Here is a 12,500-nt window from a genome sequence, read left to right as displayed (position 1 = left end):
AGAGTGTAAGTGTAGTCTCTCTTCGTAAGATAAATTTCAAAGCCCATGTAACATTTTGGTCATTCTAATTTGTACTGATTCTAATTAATTTATGTCCATTCTATAGGACAGAGACCAAAACTGTACAGCATAGTCAAGGATGGGTCTAACTAACGCTAGATAGAGTTTGATAATTATCTCTGCACTTTATTCGTAGCCGTTCTAGTTATGAAAACTAATAATCTGTTAGCTTTATTCCTGGCGCTAATGCACCGTTTCCTGAATTTCAGGTCAGGAATCTTTAGAGCTCCCAAGACTCTCTTGCACTCAGTTTTCTCTAAGAACGTGCTATTTAAGCTATATCTGTTTTCGGGGTTGTGTAGCCCTACGCTTAACAAGCTGTACTTTGAGATATTGAAGTTCATTTGCCATTTCACAAACCATGTAAACAATTTGTTAAGATCGTCCTGCAGAATCTCGGCGTCGTCTCCTGACCTAATTAGGCGCCCTATTTTAGTATCGTCCACAAGCTTATTAATATCACTGTTAATCCCATTGCCCTAGTCTTATATGTATATGATGAACAATAAGGGACCCAAAACCGAACCCTGGGAAACTCCACTAGAAACATTCCCCCATTTGGATTTTACACCATATATGGTGACCAGCTGTTTTCTCTCACTGGTCGAAGCTCTAATCTATTTTAACACTTCTCATCCTATGGCATGGGCTTTGATTTTATTCAGTAGTCTCTGGTGGGGTACCTTTTCGATCGAACGCTTTGCTTAAGTCAAGTCAAATAACATCGTAACTATCATTGTTATCTGACGCCTTATATATTTTAGTGTAAAAGGATAGAATATTAGTCACATATGACTTACCCTCGGAGAAACCATGCTGTGGATCACGAATCAAATTATATCTCTCGATGTGATATTTGAGTCTATTAAATATTGATTCAAGCATTTTACCTATAACTGATTAGCCTGTAGTTACATATACACGATTTATATCCCTTTTTTAAAACAGGAACAACGTTTGCCTGCCCCCAAGTAATAGGCACATAACCAGTGTCTAACAACTTATCAAAAATTTTTGTTGACTGGTCGAAGGTTTTAAATTTACACTCTATAAGCACTCTCTTTTTTTTTTATCTGGATCAGAGGATTTTATAGCTTTAAGTCTTTCAATCTATTTGACTACTTCTACCTTACTAATGCTGATATTAGTCTACTTTCTTTATCCCCACTGAAAATCGGATCGCAGTCAGGCATCTTATCTAACCTCTTCTTAGTAGAAACCGAGAGAAAATATTTGTTAAACGCCTAACTAATTTTTTCTTCCGATTTTATCATGACATTTTCATCGTTTTTAATTGGGGCTATCATTTCCTTATTTTTTGTTCTGTGAAGGAGAAAGAAGCCCTTTGGGTTGTCCCTGTGCGCATATTCCTTTTAATCAGTCTTGCCATATCATTATATTTGGATCCAAGGTGTGTTTCCCATTTTTTTTTTCTTACGTAAAGTCCTCTTTTCATTGCGTTCTCATAGTTCAGCCTATCCGTCATCCATTTGGAGGTGTTACTATTCTTCCGTATTGACATGAGGGGAATAACTTATTTTGTGCATTTAGAATTGAAGCTGTTAGATTATTGTAAATTTCATCTAAATGACTGACCGGGCTGTTGAACTCGCGCTTGTTAGTGACCTGACCCAAGGTACCCATATAACACTCCGTGACCTGACCTTCTGACCGCGCTAATGATGTCCGGACTGTCCGTGTATCTTACCTCGTCACAGCCCTCTAGGTCGGTCTCGTAAGTGATCAAATATACTCTCACATCAAAATTGGCTCTTCTGAAGTCCGGTACTATGACGTTATTTGTACTATTCAATTCTTTGCAAATAACATTAAATCTTATTTTCTTATGGTCACTAGAGCCAAGTCTATCTCCCACTTTTACGTTACTTGTTAGGAGCGCATTATTAGCTAAGAGTAAGTCCAGAGTATTCTCTCCCCTCGTATGATTGGTAATAATTTGTTTTTAGGAAATTATCCCGCATCACATCTAAGAATTTTTGCGATTCAGGATCTACTAAAATTTCCCAATGTTTCTATGATTAAAACCTCCCATGACCAAACGTTTTTATACTGGGATGCTCGGCAAATATCATGAACCAGGGGTCAATCTGCTCAATGCTGAGGTTAGGAGGTCTATATAGGATGCCAATAATAAGTTTCTTATTCTTGCCTATACTCTCCACCCAAATAGATTCTGTACTATCCTGTTCCCTAATCGAATTGTTGATAACATTGTTTATTGTATCATTAACGAAAAACCATACTCCTCCCCAACTTCTACCAACCCTGTCCTTGTGGAATATATATATACATATATATATATATATATATATATATATATATATATATATATATATATATATGTATATATATATATATATATATATATATATATATATATATATATATATATATATATATATCTTTCTACCTCGATTTCCGGAAGGAAATGTCTATCAGTCATATTGAATCAGGATTCAATATTAGCTATGATAGCAAATCACTCTAAGCGTGATTTACTTCACAATAAATAAATTTTATTTATTACGCTTCTGCTGTTTGTATAGTAAACTTTTAGTTTATCCTCCCTGTACCTGATTTGGTCATTCTTTTCAGTCCTTATATGAACTATTTCTATTGCCTAAACTATATTCCGATACTTCTCCTCCCACCTGATTCCTACTTAATATACCCGAAAAAACCCCCGCAGGATGCCTACTTCTCGCTCAAGGGATTCAATAGATTGCTTTAACTACCTTGAGTCTTGGATAGATTTTGTCTGGTCAAGGCGATTTGTATCCCATGCTCTGCTATACAAGCTAAGTAGGCGTGTGAGTACTGTCTGTCGTGGTGTGATTGGCTGTTCGTTTCTACTATTCTCAATGATAAACACAGAAGCAAAATAGTAATGTAGAATGTCTGCCATTGTTCACTCATCTGTTACGACCCCACCCCCATCTTCAGTATTTTCCTCCCCCTTGTATATCTGAAAAAAATCTTTAGGATTTTCTTTGCATTTAGCCCTGGACAGGTAGCGTTGTGTCAGATCCGCACCAAGGCGCTGCGCAAAACGCGTTTTTTTTTTCTGCGCATAGACGCCTAGCATGATCTCACTTGTTAGTCATTCACCGGCCTCAGTGGAGGCAACATTTGTGTCACCTCTGCTCCGCCACCTTCACCCGTTATCGCCCTCCAAATTTGTAAATGGTGCATATCTAACACCACGCTATCGTTACTGTTACTCGTACTCGGGTAAGTCACGCAATTGCAAAAGTTTTGCATTTTGCATTATTGCCTTATTACTTAGTGAAATAATTTCATTGTGTTTATCGGAAAATATCAGTGAATGGTGTGGCTACACGTACCAATCACCATATTGGAACGGAGAGCAGCAAAAATGTGATTTTGAGGCTAATTTATAAAAAAAAAAATTCTAATATAAGATTTCAGCATGGCAAAGAGAAGCCTGACGGAGGAAGAGTATTTGCAGGCCCTTTTCGTGAGTAGCGATGAAGAAGAACCTTCTACAGTGACTTTTGAGGCATATGCCCTCTCTGCCCTTCCTCTTCTAATGCCAGGACCAAGCTTCTGTGTGCAAAGTGCCATAAACCTGCATGTAACTCGCACGTTAACTACATCTGTGACCAGTGCCATCGCGCGTGGTAAGTTTCACGAATGATTTTTTTTACCATTTTATACTTACTAAATATAATTTTTAACCTCATCTAGGGCCATTGTAGATTAGTTTTGCAAAATTTCATGCATATCCATTAATTATTAGTACTCTAAATATGCCTTTCTTTTACGTAATTTGCGCACAGTAAGGGTTAAATTGAAACTAAGCCTTTTTTTTTTAGTTTATACATACATACATATACCAAGGCTTTTTCCCCCTTCCAAGGGAGGTAGCCAAAAAGGGAAAGGCATAAAAACACTCCCACCCATTTCATCCCCAAATACACTACACACCCCTCCCACCCTCCCTCTCATCTGAGCACCTCCTGGATGACGGGTCATCCCTGCACCCTGCCCACCGCCCTGGGTCAGAAGCAGTGTCGCAAGACACAGCACATCCACAGCAAGGCCGCTTCATTTAATTGGCGACCCCCCCTCTCCGTCCCCCCTTGCATATAAGGAGAGGACGGGGAGAAATCCCTTCGGGCTGCGTCAAAATTTACTCACACATACTACCCCACCCCCACCCCCCCACCCATTCCTCCTCATGCAATCACAACATCATGCATATACAACCATTCTCCACTCACCTCTGTCTTCCGTCCTCTCCCTTCCTTCCTCAACAGACATTCCCCTCTTCCCCAAAGCCCCCTTCACCCCATCCATCCACCTCATCCTAGGACGTCCCCTCATGTTCACTCCCTCCACATCTGCCTTCCATACCTCTTTTACTAGTCTTTCTTCACTCATTCTTTCCATGTGTCCAAACCATCCTAATATTCTTTCATCAACCCTATCTCCCAAATCCTTTTTCACCCCTGTTCTCCTCCTCACCTCCTCATTTCTCACTCTATTCAGCCTAGTAACCCCCACCATACTTCTCAGACACCTCATCTCAAACACATTCAAACTCCTTCTCTCTTCTTCTCTTATGTTCCACGTTTCTGCCCCATACAGTGCTGTTGGCACAATCACTCCTTCATACAGTCTCCTCTTCGCATCCATTCCCAAATGTATATTCCTCATTACACTCTTTAATCCACCAAGGCATTTACTCGCTTCTCTCAATCTACATTCTACCTCCACCTTCACTCCACCTTTTCCTGCTACACTTGCACCCAAGTATCTAAAACTATCCACTAGTTTATAATCACTAGATATCATTTTCTAAGGTTTTGTCATCATCTAGGATCATTATAGAGTACTTTTGGAAAATTTCATCCAGATCTAATAGGTATTACTACTATAGATATGGCCTTCCTTTTACACCAAAAATTTTAATGATTTTGTACATAAAAAAATTAACCACTTTTTCTTTTCTTTACAGATTTTGCAGTTTTGCTCTAATCAACAATGTTTTTACATCAATCAACTCAGGAACTCTTCTACTTTTAAGAAAACACTCGTTATTAGTAGAATTTGGTATTCTAAAGTGTACAGTGCCTGTTATTTGACCAAATGTCTATTTTTACAAAAAAAATCGTAATCATGTAAGTAAAGTGTTATTTTTATATTCAGCGTTTTTTTCTCCTTCACCAGTAGAAAGTAGAGTCTTTATATTAGTGAACTATAAAAAATAAATTAAGAAGGGCATAATGGTAACTGGGTATAAGCGCCCAAAGTGAAAGTAACAGATATGACACCACGCTACCTGTACCGGGAGAGTTTGTCCACGCTACCTGTACCGGGAGAGTTTGTTCACGCTACCTGTCCAGGGTTAGAGGAGGAAATGAGGAGTGAGAAGAGATCAAGAGAAGGGAGGGGAGGGGAGAAGAGATGTGATAAAAGTATAAAAAATAAAGAAAAGGAAAAGAGAGAAGAAGGGAATGGAGAGAGGGGAAGGGAAGAGGACAGGAAAGGAGAGGAGGGGAGGGGAGTAGGAACTAAGGGAGTAGAGGGGAGGAATGTGAAGGGGACGGGAGAAGAAGGTTGGGGAAGAGAGGAAATGAGAGAGGAGAGAAAGGAATAGTGTGAACAAGAGCGGAGTGTTAAGGAAGGAAACGAAAGGAAGAGGAATGGAAGAGGAAGAAGGGATGACAAGAGGAAACTAAAGGAAGGCAGCAGTAAGCAAAAGGACAACGACAGTGGAAGACAAGTGATGACTAGACGATAGGAGGGGAGAACGGGAGGGAGAAGGGAGGAGAGATGAGGATAGAAGAGGAGGGAGGAGGGGAGAAGAGGGGAAAAGATGGAAGAGGAGGGAAAATAATATGAGGAAATGGAGGAAGAGGAGAAAGAAAGAGAGAAAAGGGGAGGAGAGAGAGAGCGAGGAAAGGAGGGGAGGATGTGGAGAGAGGAGGAGCAGTAGAAAGGAGGGGAGAGAGAAAAGATAAAAGGAAGTTTAAGCAGACGAGAATAGATGAGAGGAAAAGAGGATAGAGGAGAGGAGAGGAGTGGAGGGGAGTGAAGTATAGGGAAAAATGAGAGGGAAGGAGGGAAAAGAGGAAAGGAGAGGAGAAGGGAGAGGATTGGAGATGAGAGACGGAAGTAGACGAGAGGATGGGTGAATAGGGCAAGGGGAGGGAGGGAAGAGGAGGGGAGAGGGGGGAAGAAGAAGGAAGACGAGGGGAGAGGTAGGAAAAGAAGGGGAGAGAAAGGGAGAGGAGGGAAGAGGAGGGGAGAGGAAGGAAGAGAAGGGAAGAGAAAGGAAAAGAGGATGGAAGAGGAGTGAAAAGGAGGGGAGAGTAGAGAAGAAGAGGGGATAGGAAGGAAGAGAAGGGAAGAGAAGGGAAGAGGATGGGGGAGGAGGAAAGAGGAGGGGAGAGGAAAGAAGAAGAGGGGAGAGCAGGGTAGAGGAGGGTAGAGAAGTGGAAAGTCGAGGAGATGAGGAACTGCTTGGGGAAAGGGGGCACAGTAGCTTGAGGATGTGGCTCTAGGAGGGAGTTAGCAGGAGGGATAGGTTGGGGTTAAGGGTGGTGTGTCTTCGGGGCTGAGCACAGCAGTAGAAAAGTTGGCTTCGTCCAATCCGCGTATCGCATAACAGCTGAGGTGACAAACCTTGATACGCCTCATTAGTCCACATCAAGGGTCAGACCTGCACGGCTGACGAAGGGGTCGGGGGAGGGGGTGGGAGGGGGAGGAGGGGTAGAAGGGGGAAAGGAGAGATAGAGAAGGGCAAGGAAGGGGAGGGGTCTGTCGGAAGCAAGTGGAGATTGGGTGAGAAGGGGTGGAATGGGAAGGGCTTGGGGGAGATAGGAAAGAGATAGAAAGGAGATAGAAAGGAGATAGAAAGGAGAGATAAGAGTAAGAAGGGAAGAGCAAAGAGAAAGGAAGTAAAATGGAGTGAAAAGAACGGAAAGGACAGGGAATAGAAAAGAAAATAAGGAAAATAAGGGAATGGGAGGGAAACTGAGGGAAGGGGAGGGAAGAAGAGGGAAAGGAAGGGAAAAATTAAGGAAAAAGAAGGGAAGGGAATGAAAGAAGAAAAGTGAAGGAATAGAAAGCAGACAGAAGGAAAGAGGAGAAAAGAGGAAAGAAAGAAAGGAAAAGAAAGGAGAGGAAAAGGAAAGTAAAGGAAGGAAAATGAAGGAAAGTGAAGAAAGAGGAAAAGTTAAAGAAAATGGAAGTAATAGAAAGAATGAAAAAGTAAATGTTGGGAATTGAGGTAAATGAAAGTAAAGGAATGGGAATTGAAAGGAAAGGGATGGTAAAGACAGGAAAGGAAAGGGAAGAAATACGAAGGTAACAAAAAAATAAACAAACGAAATGGAATATGTTATTTTTTTTTTCTAAAATGAAAACTACAAAGACAAAGAGAAATAAAAAATAAGATACAAAACAAATAAAATGTTAAAAGGAAATGTAAAAAAATATGAAAAATGAGTCAGAAAAAAGAGAAAAATACACAGTAAATCTGGAAAAGAACATGAATAAGAAAAAAGATAATTGGATGGAGAAGAGAGTGAGGAGGAGGAGTGTTGTAGAGGAAAAGAGGGAAGGCAAGAAGGTTTTATTTTTGAGAAAGAGAGAGACGAAGAAAACTGTGGATAAAGAAAACGATGGGGAAACAATATGGAGTCAGGAAATAATGGGTGCGGAGACTGCAGAAGGTAAGGGCAGAACAAATCAAGTTAGATATATAAGAAAAACAAAACAAAAAAAATGAAGGGAAAGAAAATTCAGTGGCAGAAAAGGAAAATAAATTGGTTGTGAAAAGACAAAAGTCGTTGGAGAATTTTATATCTTTATTATCACATTTTTTTTAGATGAATTTATTTCTAGAGGGAAAAATCTGGACAATGAAACGTAAAGAAAAAGAGGGAAGGAGAGACAAGAGCATGAGAAATAGAGAGAGAGAGAGAGAGAGAGAGAAAGAGAGAGAAAGAGAGAGGGGGAAAGGGAGAGGGAGAGGGATAGAGAGACAGACAGACAGACAGACAGACAGACAGACAGACAGACAGACAGACAGACAGACAGACAGACAGACAGACAGACAGACAGACAGACAGACAGACAGACAGACAGACAGAGACAGACAGACAGACAGACAAAAAGACACACAGAGAGGATGGACAGCCTATGTTTGACCAAGCGACGATTATGAGAAAACTGCAAATGAAAACCACAGACCTTTTCAATGCAGCGGCGCTACTTGAAGGTCTTTTTCCTACTGACGCCAGAATCTTTCTTTTTCAACAAGAATGTATGTCTGTGCGTGTGTGTGTGTGTGTGTGTGTGTGTGTGTGTGTGTGTGTGTGTGTGTGTGTGTGTGTGTGTGTGTGTGTGTGTGTGTGTGTGTGTGTGTGTGTGTGTGTGTGTGTGTGTGTGTGTGTGTGTGTGTGTGTGCGCGCGCGTTAGGAGGTCGTGTTTAGATCAAAAGTGTTCAGATTGATGTAGTACCTGTTAAGCATTTTTTCATCTAAATATTCCAACTAGAAACATAAAAGTAATAAGTAGATAAATAAATAAGTAAATAAGTATTCAAATAAATTAATATTAGGTAAATTGCTATAAAAACTAATGCGTCTGTAGAAAACAGTTCCATTAGTAAAAAATCTACGATGACACCAACTAAAAATCATGTGGAGTATGTTTACCTGCAAATAAATATTACCACAGGATATCACTGAGCCTAATAGTAATCACCAGCCATATATCGGTAGAGTGACATTTGTATGGACCAGAACCACACAGCATTCTTCTATTACTAAAGATTAATCTAAAAATAGAAGTGCTGTTTACTCTTGACGAAATACAAGGCAAATTATTAACAAATAGGCACACCTCCACCTTGCCAATGAACTTATGATCTTAGTAGAAATTTGATCATATGAAAGTGGGATTTTGCTTCATTTATGTTGCTGTCAATAGAAACGGGGAAAATCACTCAAACGAAGGATGTTCTCCACCTCAAAAGGGCAAAGGAACAAGAAGAGAAAAAGGTGAACGCGTGCGTGTGTGTGTGTGTGTGTGTGTGTGTGTGTGTGTGTGTGTGTGTGTGTGTGTGTGTGTGTGTGTGTGTGTGTGTGTGTGTGTGTGTGTGTGTGTGTGTGTGTGTGTGTGTGTGTGTGTGTGTGTGTGTGTGTGTGTGTGTGTGTGTGTGTGTGTGTGTGTGTGTGTGTGTGTGCGTGTGTGTATGTGTGTGTGTGTGTGTGTGTGTGTGTGTGTGTGTGTGTGTGTGTGTGTGTGTGTGTGTGTGTGTGTGTGTGTGTGTGTGTGTGTGTGTGTGTGTGTGTGTGTGTGTGTGTGTGCAGATACATATGTAAATATGCAGATAGACATGCATAAACATGTGCATATGTGTACTATCGCCAGAACTGGTACAGCTGTGTTGGATTCCTAGACTCGTCGGCTCGGACAGGTAATGTAAGTTTTGCCCTGAAAGGCGGTATAAACTAGGCAGTAGGTTAAACGAGGTAATTGCCTCGCGCGGTTGTTAGACTCGCTTTTGAGGACAATCAAACTTGCTGAAGGTGTGAAGAACCACATTAAATATTACCCTTAATGTAACTATAATCTAAAATTAAACTGCATTGTTACATGTATAATACTTTAACTGCATCCAATTGAATTGTTCACTGCGTTCAAAGTAATTGGTAGGCTAAGCGAACTAAACGATGAAATGAATACAAAAATACTAGATCATGGTATTCAGAATTTTCTTCTCAGCATAAAATAAAAAAGGCAACCTTTGCAAGTTCAAAGTTTTTATGTCTTATAAAAACCACGGTTAGGAAAATTAGATATTCTATAGCATATACATAAACAGAATTACGTTTCTGAAAATTATCCTCGCCAAGCCTAAACAAGGATTTACGTGAGACGGTATACGTTGTGCGGGTAAATGCGAAGTTGACGTTAGAGGGATTGTTATTTGTTAATTTTAACGTTTGGCAGCTCACGAGGCGGTCGTTGAAATTATAATTTTAGATCACTACACACACGGTCAATGAACGAGAATGTGGGGGATAGGAGGAGCAGAGAAAAAGAGATATTGCAGGAGGGTAGGGGAGACAGATAGAATTTTGGTAGATGGGAGAGAGAGAGAGGGAGAGAGAAAAATATAGCGGGGGCGGAGGGAGAGAGAGAGAAAGAGAAGGAGAGAAATAGAGACAAAGACAGGAGAGGGAGAGAGAGAGAGAGAGAGAGAGAGAGAGAGAGAGAGAGAGAGAGAGAGAGAGAGAGAGAGAGAGAGAGAGAGAGAGAGAGAGAGAGAGAGAGAGAGAGAGAGAGAGAGAGAGAGAGAAAGATGCATGGCGCAAGGAGCAACAGAGAGAAAGAGTGAAATATGGCGGGAGGGAGGGAGAGACATGTATGGAGGTGGGGGGAAAAGAGAGAGAAGGGGGAAGGATAGAGAGAAGAGAGAAATAGTGGTGGGGAGTGCGGTGAGGGATGGGGAAAGAGAGAAAAATATGGGGGGAAGGATAAAGAAAGAAATAGAATGAGACAGAGTTAGTGAATGTTGAAAGATGAGTGAAAGGAATATTCAGTCATTTAGATGTCTAGCGTGCACACGCGCGCACGCACACATTTAGTACAGGATGGAACGTCCAACATCTTCAGAGAACTCCCAAAAGACCTCCTATTGTTTTTCACCTGACAGAGAAAGAGAGGGAGAAGGGATAGCGAAGGAATGAGAAATATGGCAGGGGAGGGATAAAGAGAGAAAGAGATAGAAAGAGAGATATGACGGGGGAGGAAGAGACAAGACGTGAAGAGAGAGAGAGAGAGAGAGAGAGAGAGAGAGAGAGAGAGAGAGACAGACAGACAGACAGACAGACAGACAGACAGACAGACAGACAGACAGACAGCGAGAGAAAGAGAGAGAGAGAGAGAGAGAGAGAGAGAGAGAGAGAGAGAGAGAGAGAGAGAGAGAGAGAGAGAGAGAGAGAGAGAGAGAGAGAGAGAGAGAGAGAGAGAGAAAGAGAAAATGTCATTTGTCGTGGTTCTGATGGTGGAGCTGCTGGGCACCGGCTTGAAATAATGGATAGGGTGGGTATAAAACGATTCATTGTTAGGTGTGTATATGATGGCAAAATTCCTCGCTCTGGGATTGCAGGAAATGAATGAGTAATAGGAATGGGAGTTTTTCCTTTGGGTTCTGTTCCTTGCGAGTGCGCTTGAGTGCCTCATCATATACGAGTATATCTCTTACCTCCCTTTTTCCTGGACCACTGGCTTGGGCTGTGACATTCATTTCTGTAGCTGTGACGCCCACCAATTCGAACCGTTTCATTTTCCTGGATCATGGAGAGGAAATTGCCCATCCTCACTCTCTTCTTAGGAATTGCCAAAGGCAACCCTCACAATTTAGGGGGAAGTACGGTTTCCAATTTCCCCTTTGTTAGTATATGGCCACCTATATTATTCTGCAATCTTATGAGGAAGACCATTAAACATACTATGGAAAACAATATGTCCGTCCTTCCAAAGCCGGTTCTTGAATTTCACAACCTTTTAAAAGTCCACCACTGAGGTCATTCCCGCTTTGGGCCATTTGTCTTTCAATATCCGATTCCAAATTACATGACACAAGGGTGACTATTGAACAATGCGTCGATAAAAAAAGTATAATACTAGTGACCAAAACCTTATCGATTTAAGCTAGTTAATACCTTACCGATACTTAACCTAACTTACTAAAAGCTACCTTGTAACCTAGCCTACCTTATCTATCCAACTTAACCTAGGTTAATAAATCTTATTTGTCATCTGAATCGAAGATTGTCAGCATATGTGACGGTATCATCGATACATCAACATGTACATAACGTCCTTACCTTACGAAGTTTGTATTCAATAATTAACTGAACATTACAATCCAAAATCAAGTGCAAGCAACGCGTCTTCAGACATTTCTTTTAACAGAGCCCAAGTTTTAGAAGAACATCAGAACCAAGATGGGAACATAAGAACATAAGAATGAAGGAGACTGCAAGAGACCATAAGGCCTACACTAAGCAGCTCCGTAAAGAAGAAAGTCCGGCACTCCAAAAAACGAACAGATTAATCAATCCACTGATTTCAAATACTTTGTGAAAACAATATTCCTAAATTACCTCATAGCTTCTGCTCTACTGAATTAGTCCTACTGCATCCTACAACTTAATTTATCATTTCAATGCATCTCATTTCAGAGTATAATTACACTAAAACTACAAGTTTACATGTAATTTGAACAACACCGGTAACCAGCACAAAATATGTAATATGCTCAGCAGGGATTACTGTATCATTACTGCATCCGAGAATTAACAACAATAATAAAGAAAAAAATATCTTACTTTATCTGAAGTACCATCAATGTTAATAACTACTAGCACCTA

Source organism: Oratosquilla oratoria, chromosome 44, assembly GCF_046742065.1.
Source record: "Oratosquilla oratoria isolate Oo_2021 chromosome 44, ASM4674206v1, whole genome shotgun sequence".
NCBI classification, from domain to species: domain Eukaryota; kingdom Metazoa; phylum Arthropoda; class Malacostraca; order Stomatopoda; family Squillidae; genus Oratosquilla; species Oratosquilla oratoria.
The sequence above is the reverse complement of the archived record's forward strand: the minus strand, read 5'-3'. Positions refer to the sequence as shown.